The sequence below is a fragment of the Staurois parvus genome, unplaced genomic scaffold (genome assembly GCF_062004578.1).
Source record: "Staurois parvus isolate SC_StPar_1 unplaced genomic scaffold, SC_StPar_1.0 ptg000417l, whole genome shotgun sequence".
In the NCBI taxonomy this organism is placed as follows: domain Eukaryota; kingdom Metazoa; phylum Chordata; class Amphibia; order Anura; family Ranidae; genus Staurois; species Staurois parvus.
This window is the reverse complement of record NW_028318213.1, coordinates 662,689-679,906: the sequence shown is the minus strand read 5'-3', so window position 1 is coordinate 679,906 and position 17,218 is coordinate 662,689.

Sequence of the window (17,218 nt, the reverse complement as noted above, 5' to 3'; positions counted from 1 at the left end):
AGTATTACTGCACTGAGGACTCCACCTGTATCTGTGTGTCCTGCGGGTTCATTGGAGATCACCGCGGACACCATGTGGAGACTCTGGAGGAGGCCTCTGAGATGAAGAAGAAGAAACTGAGGAATTTTCTGCAGAAACTGATGACTGAGAGAGAGGAGATGGAGAAAAGAGTCCAGAGTCTGCAGGAACACAGAAGGAAAGTACAAGAAAAAGCCGATGATGAAACCAAGAGAGTCACTGCTCTGTTCAGAGACCTCAGGAGACATCTGGAAGACCTGGAGAAGAAAGTCATTAGGGACATCTCCGGGTGGGCAGAGCGGGTCTCCCGTCCCATGTTGGATTATATTCGGGATCTGGAAATAAAGAAGGAGCTATCCAGGAAGATGAGGGACATTGAGGAGCTGTGTAACACGACGGATTCACTGACTGTCCTACAGGAATTAGACACAGGTGACTTGTGTGATACTGAGGATGGAGATGATGAGGACAGAGAGAGACATGAGAACCCTCTCCATGATGGAGGGGATGGGGATGTGGGGGGGATCTCGCACACCTTACACACGAGTTTATCTGATATCATGTCGGGGGTCAATGTACAGAAATGTACAGGCACACATCTCTCCACATTCTACTACAAAGGGCAAAGGTCCCATCAATGGTCCACCATCCAGGCCAGACCCCCAACCCTCCCCCACTGGAGGACCAAATATTGGGGCTGTACAGCAAACATGGGGGGTGTCGGGGGTTACAGACATATTACTGGATGTGAGGACAGCTGGTAATGATCTACATCTATCACATGATGGGAAAACTGCATCCTCATCATCAGATCAGAATCGGCCAGAAACACCAGCGAGGTTTTTCTGTCCTCAGGTGATGAGCAGTCAGAGCTTCTCCTCCGGGAGACATTACTGGGACATGGATGTTGGGGGGTCAGAGTACTGGAGAGTCAGGATGTGTTACCCCAATATAGACAGGAGAGGAGATCAGTCATGGATTGGATGTAATAATAAGTCCTGGGGGTTGGAGGGGTGGTTGGGGGGTAATCAGTACTCAGTGATATATGACAGTAATTGGACCCGATTACCCGGCGGTGTCTCCAGTACCAGAGTCAGGATAGATCTGGATTAGGAGGCCGGGCGGATCTCCTTCTATGATCTGTGTGACCCGATCCGACACCTCCACACCATCACCACCACCTTCACTCAGCCCCTCCATGCCGGGGTATGGGAAGGTTGTATAAAGATATGTGGGAGGAGCCAGAAGTGAAAGATCCACCCAGAGACCTCACAAGGGGGGTGATCTGATTGGTGATTGGTGCAATGCTCAGCCAATAGGAGGAAGGGCAGGAACCAAGAATGATTTGTGGAGAAAGCTGCAGGTTCCGGGGCCGTCATCTTCATTCTAAACCTCCCTTCACTCCCTAGTGTGTCACTGACCAGGAACAAGCATGCAGGAGGTCCGAGTGTTCCGCCTTCACTGGCTGCATGCTTGTTCTGGGCCAGTGACACCCTAAGTAGTGTAGCCAGGATGGAGATGATAGCCCTGGAGCCGGAACCTTCCCAGTGTATCTATAGCCACAATGTGTGTTTTCAGTTTTGGATGGCGTGTGGAAGGATTAGAGCCCCTGTCAGTTTTTCCTGCTATCCAGGACTCTGTCAGAATGGTTTCCTTTCACTTCCTGTCCTGCTGACAACAATTTCCTCGACAGGAAGTGAGGGGAAGTCTCTCTGTATTGGAGCCCTGCATAGCAGGACCGTCCTGGCTAGAGATGTGCACCACCAACACATTTCTTTTCCTTCACTTCCTTATGGAAACCATTTCATTTCCCTCCATTTTCCAGTTTTGGAATTTTTGTTTTGTTTCATTTCAAATTCAGAAAATTCAAATCTAATTCAAAAAGTAATGAATCAGCATTTAGGTGTATTCTATTCCAAATTCCAATTTTGGTAAACGGTTATTATAATTTTTGGGCAGTCTGATGTTTGTAAATATTTCTCATTCATGTATAAAATTGGGCGGAGTCTGGTTCCCGTATATAATTATGGCGCGGCACCTCCAACCGTTGCGGCAGAATAACTGAATGAATAATAATAATAATATGGACACCTGAATACAATACACCACACAATGTCATCTTCCTGAATTCTTCTACCAATGGGATTTCTTACCGAATATACAAATCTCACCAATCTGATTCATAAACAAATCCTTGATTTCTATACAGAACTCTTTGGATCTATTTGAATACAAACGAATGTTCTGGTGACGAGTATTTCCTACACACAATGGAAGAATAATCCACAATGTCGCTCATACAATGTACACAGAGCAACGTAAAATAACAAAACCTCAATTTCTCAGCGATTTACAAAATACGATCTGTCAGCATCCAGTATACAGTGAAGGAAATGTGTATTTGCTCCCCGGCTGATGTTGAATGTTCGCCCCTCACACAGAAATGATCGGTCTAACAATGGAATGTTCGGTGTAACACTGAGAGACAGAATACAACAACAAATTCAGCAGAAATGCGTCTAACAAATGATGACTGATCTGCATGTTCATGAGGGAAAGAAGGATTTGATCCCCTATCATTCAGCAGGATTTCTGGCTACCAGGTGTCTTTCATACAGGTAACAAACTGAGATTAGAAGCAGTCTCTTAAAGGGAGTGCTGCTAATCTCATTGTGTTATCTGTATAAAAGACACCTGGCCACAGGAGCAATCAAACCATCAGATTCCAAACTCTCCACCATGGCAAAGACCAAAGAGCTGTCCAAGGATGTCAGGGACAAGATGGTAGACCTACACAAGGCTGGACTGGGCTACCAAACTATGGCCAAGCAGCTTGGTGAGAAGGTGACAACAGTTGGTGCAATCATTCACAAATGGAAGAAACACAAAACAACTGTCAGTCTCCCTAAGTCTGGTGCACCATGCAAGATCTCCATCCGGAGCGCTGTGTCCTTTACAGACCTCCTCAGATGACCACCCGGAGCTCTGGGTAGTCAGAGGAGGCCTTTAATGCACACAGTGCTCTGGGTGGTCTGAGGAGGCCTGTAATACACACAGTGATCTGGACAGTGGTCTGAGGTGGCCTGTAATGCACACAGTGCTCTAGGTGGTCTGAGGAGGCCTGTAATGCCCACAGTTCTGTGGGTGGTCTGAGGAGACCTGTAATGTCCACAGTGCTCTGGGTGGTCTGGGGAGGTCTATAATGCTACACAGCACTCTGAGGAGCCCTGTAATGCACAGTTCTCTGGGTGGTCTGAGGAGGCCTGTAATGCACACAGTTCTCTGGGTGGTCTGAGGAGGCCTGTAATACACACAGTGCTCTAGGTGGTCTGAGGACGCATGTAATGCTACACAGTGCTCTGGGTGGTCTGAGGAGGCCTGTAATGCACACAGTGCTTTGGACTGGTGGTCTGAGGAGGCCTGTAATGCACACAGTTCTATGGGTGGTCTGAGGAGGTCCTGAATGCAAACAGTTCTCTGGTTGGTCTGAGGAGGCCTGTAATGCACACAGTGCTTTGGACTGGTGGTCTGAGGATGCATGTAATGCTACACAGTGCACTGGGTGGTCTGAGGAGGCCTGTAATGTACACCGTGCTTTGGATTGGTGGTCTGAGGAGGCCTGTAATGCTACACAGTGCTCTAGGTGGTCTGAGGAAGTCCTGAATGCAAACAGTTCTCTGGTTGGTCTGAGGAGGCCTGTAATGCACACAGTTCTCTGGGTGGTCTGAGGCGGTCCTGATTGCAAACAGTTCTCTGGTTGGTCTGAGGAGGTCCTGATGCATACAGTTCTCTGGGTGGTCTGAGGAGATCCTGAATGCACACAGTGCTCTGGTTGGTCTGAGGAGGTCCTGAATGCATACAGTTCTCTGGGTGGCCTGAGGAGGTCCTGAATGCACACAGTGCTCTGGTTGGTCTGAGGAGGTCCTGAATGCATACAGTTCTCTAGGTGGTCTGAGGAGGTCCTGAATGCACACAGTATTAGGCACACCACACCACTAAGCACACTATGGTCAATACCTTGCTTGCTGGGAGGGGAAGCACTCACGGTATTTACAGGTGGAGCTCCAAGGACCCCAGAAGTCCCCATAGGTAAACGTCCCTCCCTCACAATTTCATTACCTTTTCATTCATTGGTGAAAATTAAATTGATTTCCTCATAGTTTTCCTCCATTGATGAATGTCGGGTCATTTTCATTTTGTTTTCATCATTGGAAAAATGCCGCTGAGGAAAATTATGGGTGAAAATGTTTTTGTCGATGAAATTACCACTGCATGCTGGGATTATTTTCCTTGCACCTGATTGGATGCTTTTTACAAAGTGAAGCTTCACCACATTCCCTAAGCTCTGGGGAAAATGAGGGAACTGCACTTGCAGAGTGCCCAGTCTATTTGGCTTTAGTAAGCCACTGACGTCATTCCGCACCCGCCTGCTGTACACATCTGTGGGCGGGGCCAGGTGATTGGCACCCAGAGAGGAGAGAATACACATGGAGACCAGAGATTGCAGTAACGTGTATTGGTAGAAACGTTCTGACAAGGTGGGAACAGAGACAATGTAACACGGCTGAACTGGCCCAGCAGCACTAACACATTGCAGAGGATTCCCAAAACAACTTATAATGCCGACAGCCTCTGACAGAGGAGGTGGATGGAAGGTGGTCTGACAACAAGGAACTTGGATGTGGAAGGGCTCCTGGCTGGTGATACAGGTGAGTGGTCCCTAGTCTGTCCCTCCCCCACTGGAACCTTTCCCTGTGCTAGACACACTGTCCCTGACCAGCAAGTACCGGTTCCTGACCTAGTCACTTCACTATTTGGGGAATTGTGAACATGGCGGCAGTCAGGCTCCAGTCCTGGTGGTCATGGGTGTGTTCCCTCAGCCCCTCCTACCTTGTAGGGGGTTAAACCAGAATGTGTTGAGGTGTGAAAGGTTTAGTATGTTATGTGGGAGCAAGGAAGAGCGACTAGGAGAGACTCGGGGATCTTCCACCAAGTGACCTTGTTCTGGCTGAGCAATGAGATGAGGTGTGGTGGTGGAACAAGCTCCATCACTGAACCCTGTCCTGCATCCTTCCCAGCAGCTAGTAGAGTTACCCAGTGTGCCGTGAAGGATATGTAATGTCCCTGACCATGCCTGCTGGAGCACGTGTCATCAGTAATGTGGACCTTGCTGCTGACTGCCCTATCCAATGAGGCCAAAACATTGCCTTCCACATGATGGTACAGAGCTGGAATGGCCTTATTGAAAAAAATTGTCTTTTCAGAACCTGTCCCTGTGTTACAGCACATTCTGCAAATTCACGGAAGGGGGCAGAGTCCAGCAGATGGAAAGGCAGCAGTTGTAACGCAGCAATTTGGCCAGGCTAGCATTTAGATCAGTGGTGGGCAAACTTTTTGACTTGAGGGCCGCAATGGGTTCATATATTGGACCCGGGGGCCGGGCCAAGAGTAGATGAATGATGTGTATGTGTCATCCATAGTAAGTATAGTAATATTCCCCCATAGTAAGCATAGTAATTAATCCCCCATATAGTAATTCATCCCATATAGTAATTCATCCCCCATAGTAGTTCATCCCCCCCATAGTAATTCATTCCCCATATAGTAATTCATCCCCCATATAGTAATTCATTCCCCATATTAATTCATGCCCCATATAGTAATTCATCCCCCATATAGTAATTCATTCCCCATATAGTAATTCATTCCCCATATAGTAATTCATCCCCCATATAGTAATTCATCCCCCATAGTAATTCATCCCCCATATAGTAATTCATGCCCCATATTAAGTCCCCCCTGTGTCAATTTACTTACCTTTGCTCCGCGCATTCCTCTTGCCGTGTTCCCTCGCCGTTCCGGTCTTCAGGGCAGACTGTGAGAGGAGCCTAGCTCCCCTCCCCTCACGTTCGTCACGCTGCCCCGCCTACACCCATCCTTTTTTTTTTTTAATTCAAATATTTATTAATTTTTTATATTTATAAATACATATAAAAAGGGAAGAAGGAAAAAAGGACGTGACAAAACATTTCCCCAACAATCTCATATATCATATACAATTCTTATCCCTTCTATTTCCCCCTTTTTATTTCCCGTACCTCTACCCCTATTCCCATACCACATCCCGCCACCCTCCCACTCTGCTTTCCTCTCTTACATTCTTTCCTAAAGTGTCAAAAAGAAATTTCACTTATCACTTCCCATTGCTTCACATATACTCGTTTGTTGTATAAAATCTTCCCATTGTCTCCATCTCCTATTGTAAATCTCCATCTTGTCTTCTTGGATATAATACAATTTCTCCATCCTACTAATCTGATTTACTCTCTCTACCCAATCCTTTTCTCTCGGCACCTCTGGACTATGCCAGAATTTAGGTATCAAACCCTTTGCTGCATTTACATAGTACCATATACCCAAGTCTTTATATTTATTCACTGGTAAATCCGTACTATGTAACAGGCACGCTTCTGGATCTAGTCCTATCTTTATCCCTGAGATTTTCCTTATTAAGTTGACTATTGTCTCCCAGTACCTTTGGATCTTTGGACACTCCCACCACATATGAAACCACGTACCAATCCCTGCACATCCCCGCCAACACTCCTGTGTTTTTTCTACATCTATTTTATGTTCAACACTCGGTGTAATGTGCCATCTTGCCAAACATTTATAATTTACCTCCACCTCTCTCATACTGACATTTTCATGTGTAAGTCTATATATTTTCCTCTGTTTATCTTCATCTATCTCTATCCCCAGGTCTTTTTCCCATTTATCTATATAGATTGGTTTTACTTCCATGACTAACTCAGTGAGAATCTTATAGATTTTTGCCGTACCCCGTTTCCCATCTCCCCGTGATTCCAACAACCTCTCAAACAAATTCCACTCCTTTTTTCCTCTCATAGGTTTCGGAAGCCCTTCTACAAAGTGTTTTAATTGGTGATATTTCCACTCATCAATCTTAATAAAAAGTTCCCCTCCACCTTTCTTTAAATCCTTCAGTGTTTTCAATTTATGTCCATCCATAATATCTCTCAATTGAATATCTTCCTTTTTAATCCATTTTCCTACATTTCCCTCTATACCTGGTGGAAAATATTCCATATTCCTTAGTGACATTAATTGTGAATTAAAATCCCATTTCATATATTTATGTAAATTATCCCAAACTTTTAAAACATTCAGTGTATATACACTTGTGGTGTCTTTTAAACCTCTATATTGTGAAGGTGCCCATATGCTTCTACTCAAATCCACACCACTCAAATCTTCCTCTATCTTGACCCATCTTTTCCCCTCTACATTGTGTGTCCAATCATAAATTCTTGTTAGAACTACAGCATTATAATATCTCTTAAGGTCTGGCACTCCCAATCCCCCTCTCTCTTTACTTCTAGTCATCAGGTCATATGATATTCTAGGTTTTTTATTTTTCCATATAAATTTTGTTATCTTTTTAATTTCTTTAAAAAAGGCCTCTGGGAGTCTAATTGGGATCATCTTAAATTTATACAGGACTTTGGGTACGATTATCATTTTTAGCAGATTTATACGTCCTAACCAAGATGGGTTTCCTCCTCCCAATTTCTTCAATTCCTCTTTGATCTCATTTAGAAGAGCAATATAATTTAATTTATACAATTTTGTATATGAAGCAGTTAGTTTAACCCCAAATATTTTATCTCTTTATCTCTCCATATAAAAGGGAATTCTTTTTGTATCTTTTCTTTCTCACTATTCGGAAGATTTACATTTAAGATCTCAGTTTTTGTTGGGTTGATTTTTAAGTTTGATAATTTCCCATACTCCTTTAAGCTTTTTATTAAGTTCGGGAGTGTTATCCTAGGATTTCCCACATAAAACAACAAGTCGTCCGCAAAGGATGCCACTTTATGTTCAGTTTCCCCTATCTGTATTCCCTTTATGTCTACGTTCTTCCTGATTGTTTCCAACAAAGGTTCCAATGATAACACATATAGCAATGGGGACAATGGACATCCCTGTCTTGTCCCATTTGACATCTCTATGGGGTCAGATTTTTCACCATTTACCAAGATTACCGCAGAGGGCGCTCTATATAACTTTCCTATCCACTCCCTCATCCTACTACCTACTCCCATGATCTCTAAGGTATCCATCATAAAGCCTTTTCAGCATCACTCGAGAGCACCACTACCGGGGTTTTCCCCTTCCTAGCTTTCTGGATCAATAGCATAGTTCTGATTCCATTATCTCTACCCTCTCTTCCCGACACAAAGCCCACCTGGTCTCCATGGATCCAATCTGGCATTAAATCTTTAATTCTATTTGCTAGGACCTTTGCGTATAACTTCGTATCTATATTTAGCAGTGCAATTGGTCTATAATTGGAGCATTGAGTAGCGTCCTTCCCTTCCTTATGTATAAGTGTTACATGGGCTTGTAGGGATTCCTGTCTAACCTCCATTTCTCCACCCAGGGCATTCATATAATCTTTCAATTTAGGTATTAGCAGTTCACTATATTTTTTATAATACCTCACGGTATATCCATCTGGGCCTGGACTTTTCCCCACCTTAGTATTTTTTAATGCTATTTTTATTTCCTCCTGCGTGATTTCTACTTCCAGGGATTTCAATAAGTCTGCATCTACCTTTGGTAGTCCTGCATTTTTTAAGTATATTCTTCTTTTTTCTCTACTCTCATTTTCACCTTCATTCTCAACATCCTGGGAATTAATATTATACAACTTACTATAATATTCCTTGAACACCTTTACGATCTCTTTAGTGGAGTGAGCCATTTCTCCCTTGGGATTTCTTATTTTTTCTATATAATTTCTATTTTTCTTTTTCCTTAGGGCTTTCATTAAATATTTTCCTGGTCGATCTCCCCATCTATATCTCTCTCCTGCTACTTTATTAAGTACTCTCCCCCCTCTTCCTCCATTAATAACTCCAATTCTTTCTTCTTTTTTATTACCTTCTGTCTTATCTCGCTTGTTGTTCTATTTTTATGGATCTGTTCCAGGTCATATATTTCTTTTAATAGCCCCGTTAATTTCTTACTTCTTTCCCTTTTCTTTTTTACCCCTAACGCAATCAGTATACCTCTAATATATGCCTTATGGGACTCCCAAACTGTGGCCACTGACACATCCCCTATTTCCATCTCCTTTCTGATCTTCTGATCAATCTCTTGGTCTTGTAGAACAGCCTCATTTAACCTCCATCCTATCCCCCTTGTTAACTTCCTCCCCCATCTTACTTTCATTATAACTGGGGCATGGTCTGAGAGTGTCATTGTCTCTATTTCTACTTCAGCCACCCTCTCAATAAGTTGATGGTCTACCATTATATAATCTAATCTCGAGTATATCTCATGTGCATTAGAGAAGAAGGTATAGTCTCTTTCCTTTCCATGCATTATTCTCCATATGTCCACTAACTGACATTCGTGTATCTCTTTCTTTAAATTTCTCAGAGACCTACCTCCCTCTCTCTGCACAGAAGAGGTTGTGTCCATCTGTGGATCCAAGCATAGATTCAAATCCCCTGCTATTATCAATCTTCCCTTTTTGAAATCCATCAGTTTTCTTAATATCCCTTTTAGGTATACCTCTGGTTTTTTATTTGGGCAGTAGATATATATTCGCTATTGTACATTCCATTTCCTGCAATCTACCTCTCAAAAACAAGAATCTCCCCTCAGGATCCGTTTCTCTCTCCTCCATCTCCCACCTTGCGTTTTTAGCAAACCCAGTTGCCACCCCCTTAGCTCTCTTAATTGGGGAATCCGCATAGAACCATGTTGGATAATTTCTGGTGTTTAATTTTATATTTGACTTAATCTCAAGATGTGTCTCCTGTAAAAAAAACTACCAAAGCTTCTCTATGTTGTAATTCTTTAAATAGTTTAAATCTCTTCCCGGGACTATTCAACCCCTTTACATTATATGTTATAAATTGTATATCTTCCATATTTCTTGCATACATCTCCTCCCTCTGCAGAGTGTTTTTAAAAACTTCCCCCTATACCATCCTCCTCCCCCTCTCCCACTACACCCTGCCCCTCTCTCCTCCCCCCTCCCTACCATCCACCCCCCCTCCCCCATCTCCCCTCCCGTCCCCACTCCCCCTCCGTCTCCCCCCTCCCCCATTGGGCCTATTTTTTTTCCATCTAATCCTTTTGTGAGCCTAATGCACATTTGGATCTTGACCCTGAGGTAGAACTCTAACCTTGTACGGTTCACCTACCCTCCATTTCCCCCGATGTTCCCCTAACTATTCATTCTCTATTCCTTCTTCTAACTTGCTGCCACTCCTCTTTTCCCTCAGCATATATCCCTCCCTCTTCTTCTTCTTCCTCCCAACCTGGAATCTCTATTCTTTGAATATTAAGTTTATCAAAAAAGTCTCTTAACCACTTCCAGACCGGACACTTTTACCCCCTTCCTGACCAGGGCAATTTTCAGCTTTTAGCGCTATCACACTTTGAATGACAATTGCGCGGTCATGCAACACTGTACACAAATGAATTTTTTACCATTTTTTTTAGATAGATAAAGCTTTATTTTGGTGGTATTTATTCACCACTGGGATTTGTATTTTTTTTGCTATGTAAATGAAATGTCCAAAAATTTTTTAAAAAAGTGTTTTTTTTATAAAATTTTGCAAATAAATAATATTTCATCATAAATCTTAGCCAAAATTTATTCCGTTATTTTTTTAGTAAAAAAAAAAAATCCAAATTAGTTTATAAGCAAAAATTATAATTTTTAAACATTTTTTTTTACATTTTTATTTTATTTTTTTACATACTGTCACCCTAGCAGTACAGTGTCACCATGGTGACACTGTACTACTTGTGGGGGGTGATAAAGATTTTTTTTTTTTTTTTTACACTGATTGCTTTTACACCCATATAGGATGTAAAAGCAATCATTTCTCTTTCTCTCTGTGTGCATTCCTGCACTCATTGAGAAATACAGAGTGAGCTGTGATTGGTCAAAGCTTGTCACATGGTACAAGGCTTTTGTGAATAGCCTTGTACCATGTGACCTCTGTGATCATTCACAGATTTCACACATAGTAAGCAATGATGTCAGAAGTGACATCTTGCTTACTACTTTGCATGTGATCACTGATTCGCCAATCAGTGATCACATGATCGGAACCTCGTACAGAGGTCCCGTCCGACGATCGGTGTTTCACTGTGTCCGGAGGACACAGCGGGCACCGGATCGCGGTGCTGCGCGCTCCCAGGGAGCGCGCACAAGCAGGGTGCGGGGAGGCCATTTATAGACGGCCACCCGACCCTGCAGTGCCACCGTCCGGCCGTTTTATATACAACGGCCGGTCGGGAAGTGGTTAATTCCTCTGGAAATCTAAGGTATGCAGTAACTCCATTCTTCCATCCGATTTGACACATCGAGCTACTCCATCTATATTGTATGTTTTGTTTTTTCATCTGTTCTATTAGTGGTCTCAATGATCTTTTTCTCGTTAATGTCTCAGGTGTCAAGTCTGCAAAAATTTGCAAATTTTTTCCTTCATACTCAATACTAGCTCTTCCTTTTATCTTCTTCCATACTTCTTCTCTCTCTCCATTTTTATTAAAGTGTACCACTACGTCTCTCGGTCTCCCTTCCATCCGATCTCGTTGGAACCTTCCTAACCTGTATATATTGTCCAATACAAATGTCTCAGTTCTAGGTCTACCCATGATGGAGTTTAGAATTTTTTGTATTGTCTCTCTTAAGTCTTCTTCTTGTGCAAGCTCCGGAATTCCCTTCATCCTGAGGTTATTTTTCCTATACATGTTACCTTGTATCTCCAACTTATATCCCAGCTTTTTCTGTTCTTGCCTAATCTCCATTATCTGATTTCTCAGTTCAGGAATGGCTTGAGCATGTTTTTTAATTTTTTCTTCTGTTTCTTCTACTCTGGACAAAAGATGTCCCAAGTCTTTCCGAATAATTCCCATCTCTTGTTTAATTGATTTTTCCAAATTTCCAAACATTTCTGCCATCTTTTTTATTTGGGATTTGTAGTTCTCCTTCATTTTCTCTTAGCTCTATTCCTCCTATTATTTGTTGGCTATTATTATCCATTTCCCCAGATGATCTGGCACTCTTATCCATACTGTTTTCCATTATACTTTTTTCAGCTACCCCCTGAGTTCTTTCTGGGGTCACATTACCTTGAGACGTAAATTTTCTAATTGTTCCAGATTGGGAATGCTTGGAACCACTCCCTTTGCTATTTTTACTCTTCATTTTTTCTATATGTGTCCAAACCCTCTTCTTTAAGGCTTTAGGGTATATGCTGTAATGGGTCCTTTAGAGAGGTTCTAATTTCTTCGATCTACTTGGTATTACCCCCCTTTTTTTTTTCTATAAATACTTCTGCTGCTTTAATAAACTGACAGCCATCCTGACAGTATCACGCTCCACGGGCCGGATTAAAAGGTCCACCGGGCCGTAGTTTGCCCATTGCTGATTTAGATGCTGAGCATGTGGACGGGCTGGACATGTGGATGAGTGGGACATCATTTTTTTTCACGGTTCAGCAAATAGGGTAGTGAAATTTTCCTGCTGAAATCAACAGGTGGTGTACTGCTATCAGATGGGGGGCCGGGACCTGTGGCATCCATTGCTGTACCATCACTCCTCTCAGTGGAGGCTGTTGAGAAAACCTGACATTTTACAGAGGAGGCAGAGAGCCCAGATGAGGAGCAAGAAGAAGTCTGCACTGTTTTCGGATGTGGGCCTTTCAGGTGCTGTTACCAATGGGTTGCATGGCAGCTCTTCATATGTCTTGTCCAGCATGTGGTGCCCAAGCGGCTGGTGTTTTGGCCACGCTTGATCTGCTTCAGACAGAGACTACAAATAGCAATGCTGCGATCTGCTGCACATGTGTTGGAATAAGCCCACACCAGAGAACTTGTGGAAGTCTGCATGGAGTCAGCAGTGCCCGGCACCTGTGGAGTTTTGTCATGTAATGCCATCGGTTGGCTGTCCTTACACCTGTCCATGGAGGACATCCTGCCTCGTTGGAGTTCTGCCTCCTCCTCCTCACTGTCCTCCTCTGTTCTCTCACCCAAGTACAGGCAGTGACCTCATCATCCCCATCCTCCTTATCACTGGACCCAACTTGGCAGTGTGCTGCGGCTGGGGGAACATGACTGCCAATTTATTTTCCCTCACTGGCGCCCCCTCTCTCTAGGCTCACGTCACCCTTTACCTCATCCTGGGAACCAACATCGGAGCATTCAAATTGCTGCGCATCCTCCAGCAGCATGGGACTGACACCAGGATCACATGATTGAGGTGACTCCTCCATGCATGATGGTGGGGCTACAGAAGGAGCAGCTGTGGTGGACAAGGAGCCTGTGGAACAGGCCACTTTGGCAGCTGTAGTGGAAGGCAAAATATTATGATCCTGGGTGACAGAGGATGAGGATGGCTGAGTTATCCCCTCCCCCACCTCTTCTGCATGTTGTGGCTCAATAATACAGCCAGCACCAGAAACAAAGGACAAGTGTGCCCTGCCTGCAGAGGATCCACCATGTCCACGGCCACCACTGGTCACTGTGGACACAGAGGCTGCTTGCTCTCTCTTAGCTGCCTGTGAGAATCTGCCTCTCCTTCTTGGCCTTTCCGCCATGATAGGGATTTTTTAGGCAATTTTTCTACTTTATTTTTCTTTGTGGGATGGGGTTTTGGTTCTGGGGTGCAATATGTTTGTGCTTGGTGCACTTTAAACTGTTTTATTGTTTTTTGGGGGTTTTTTTTACAGAAAATAGGGGCTACAGTAACTAGGGATACATTAATTTTTTTGGCCACAGCAGTAATAAAATAAAAAGGTAAAAAATTAAGAGAGCCAAAAAAAAATGGTGATGCAGCAGGAAGAACACTTGTGACTGAGAAGGGGGAACAGCAATTATGCCCTCAATAGTTTGGCTGCTGTGGCAACAAAAAATAAATAAAAAAATTCAGAAAGCCAAAAAAAAAAAAAACGGGATCTACGGCTGATGCAGAAGGAGGAACACTTGCGACTCAGAAGGGGGAACAACAATTATGCCATAAATGGTTTAAGTGCTGCAGCCAATAAATAAAAATAAAATTAAAAATAATAAATTACAAAAAATACAAAAAAAAAAAAAAAGGATACCAGTGCTGACAGAAAAGGGGAACACTAAAGATGCAGCAACAGGGGGCATGGCTGTGACACAGACGGAGATGGCCGCCCAATCCACTCGCTCCAACACACAGGTCTGCTGATACTTCTGCACGGGACACCCGATGCTCAGACTATGGGGAAATCAGAGCGCAACTCCGCCCCTCGGTCCCGCTCTCCGCGGGACACGGGCACCCAGCTCACATTTTCAGGATCTATCCCATATAACTTTACAGCATAGGAAACATCTCCACCCCCTACTTGAGCTCCTTCGATCCAGAGGAATCACATACAGGTGGAAGTTCAAAACCCTGATGAAGTCACGAGGCACGTGACGCAACGCGTCGGTATGCCATTTCCGGTTACGAGGTGATGCATTTCCGGGCGCAGCGGCCATATTGCTCTACCCAGTTATCAGGCATTACACCCATAGGATGTGGTGACAGGCGGTTTATACTGGGAATACATGTGAGTGCAATATCGGTTATACCTTTTTCCTAATAAATGCTTCCTGCACTATGGAAGGATCTTTGCTTTGTGTCTCACTTACATGGCCTTGAGTGGAGGTGGAGTGGATAAGGTGCATTTGAGAGGAGTCTAAGTCTCATCTTACTGTCCCTTTGATGAAGAAACATCTAAAAGTATTTGTTATTGGGGTGACTATTAGCTTTTGGGCCCTGTGTGGGTCAGTGTGTGGAGGTGAGCAGGCATTGCTGCCATTTCAGGATTTTTTTACACCAGAGTGAAGATCACCTTGGCACTATCACTAGCATGAATTTTTTTTTTCAGATCACAGATGTTTATGTATGGAATTTTTATATTATTTATTGTTTTTTTTAGTATCCAGTCAGGTCCATAAATATTGGGACATCGACAAAAATCTAACATTTTTGGCTCTATACACCACCACAATGGATTTGAAATGAAATGAACAAGATGTGCTTTAACTGCAAACTATCAGATTTAATTTGAGGGTATTTACATCCAAATCAGGTGAACGGTGTAGGAATTACAACAGTTTGCATATGTGCCTCCCACTTGTTAAGGGACCAAAAGTAATGGGACAATTGGCTTCTCAGCTTTTCCACGGCCAGGTGTGTGTTATTCCCTCATTATCCCAATTACAATGAGCAGATAAAAGGTCCAGAGTTCATTTCAAGTGTGCTATTTGCATTTGGAATCTGTTGCTGTCAACTCTCAAGATGAGATCCAAAGAGCTGTCACTATCAGTGAAGCCATCATTAGGCTGAAAAAACAAAACAAACCCATCAGAGAGATAGCAAAAACATTAGGCGTGGCCAAAACAACTGTTTGGAACATTCTTAAAAAGAAGGAACGCAGCGGTGAGCTCAGCAACACCAAAAGACCCGGAAGACCACGGAAAACAACTGTGGTGGATGAGCGAAGAATTCTTTCCCTGGTGAAGAAAACACCCTTCACAACAGTTGGCCAGATCAAGAACACTCTCCAGGAGGTAGGTGTATGTGTGTCAAAGTCACCAATCAAGAGAAGACTTCACCAGAGTGAATACAGAGGGTTCACCACAAGATGGAAACCATTGGTGAGCCTCAAAAACAAGAAGGCCAGATTAGAGTTTGCCAAACGACATGTAAAAAAGCCTTCACAGTTCTGGAACAACATCCTATGGACAGATGAGACCGACATCAACTTGTACCAGAGTGATGGGAAGAGAAGAGTATGGAGAAGGAACTGCTCATGGTCCTCAGCATACCACCTCATCAGTGAAGCATGGTGGTGGTAGTGTCATGGCGTGGGCATGTATGGCTGCCAATGGAACTGCTTCTCTTGTATTTATTGATGATGCGACTGCTGACAGAAGCAGCCGGATGAATTCTGAAGTGTTTTGGGAATATTATCTGCTCATATTCAGCCAAATGCTTCACAACTCATTGGATGCTTCACAGTGCAGATGGACAATGACCCAAAGCAGACTGCAAAAGCAACCAAAGAAGTGGAATGTTCTGCAATGGCCAAGTCCATCACCTGACCTGAATCCGATTGAGCATGCATTTCACTTGCTGAAGACAAAACTGAAGGGAAAATGCCCCAAGAACAAGCAGGAACTGAAGACAGTTGCAGTAAAGGCCTGGCAGAGCATCACCAGGGATGAAACCCAGCGTCTGGTGATGTCTATGCATTCCACACTGCAGGCTGTCATTGACTGCAAAGGATTTGCAACCAAGTATTAAAAAGTGAAAGTTTGATTTATGATGATTATTCTGTCCCATTACTTTTGGTCCCTTAACAAGTAGGGTGCACATATGCAAACTGTTATAATTCCTACACCGTTCACCTGATTTGGATGTAAATACCCTCAAATTAAAGTTGACAGTCTGCAGATAAAGCACATCTTGTTCGTTTCATTTCAAATCCATTGTGGTGTATAGAGCCAAAAATGTTAGAATTGTGTCCATGTCCCAATATTTATGGACCTGACTGTAGTCCAAAACTGATAGACACAGAAGTGGCCCGTAAACTGAACAATCCTCTGACTATGGAAGAAATTATCTCTACAGTGAAACAATTGAAATCCGGAAAGAGTCCAGGGCCAGATGGATACTCTGCCGTTTATTATAAAACATTCTCTGAAATGCTGGCACGTCCCTTTTTGAAAGCCTTTAACTCTCTTGAACACCCAGAGGTGGATATGACCCATCTTTCGGAGGCACAAATAACGGTCATCCCTAAACCAGGGAAAGATACTACACTAGTTTCCAACTATCGCCCAATTTCACTACTCAATGTAGATCTGAAAATTTACGCAAAAATTCTAACAAATCGGCTTTTAACAATCATACACTCTATCATCGCCAGAGATCAAGTGGGATTCGTTCTGGGCAGGGAAGCTAGAGACAACACAATGAAGGCAGTAATCATTCACCATTGGCTCACTACCTCTCAACAACAAGGCTTTTTTTTCTCTCTTTGGATGCGGAGAAAACGTTTGACAGACTAGCCTGGGACTACTTGCAATCGGTTCTCCAGAGGTTGGGTTTGGGAACCCAATGAATACA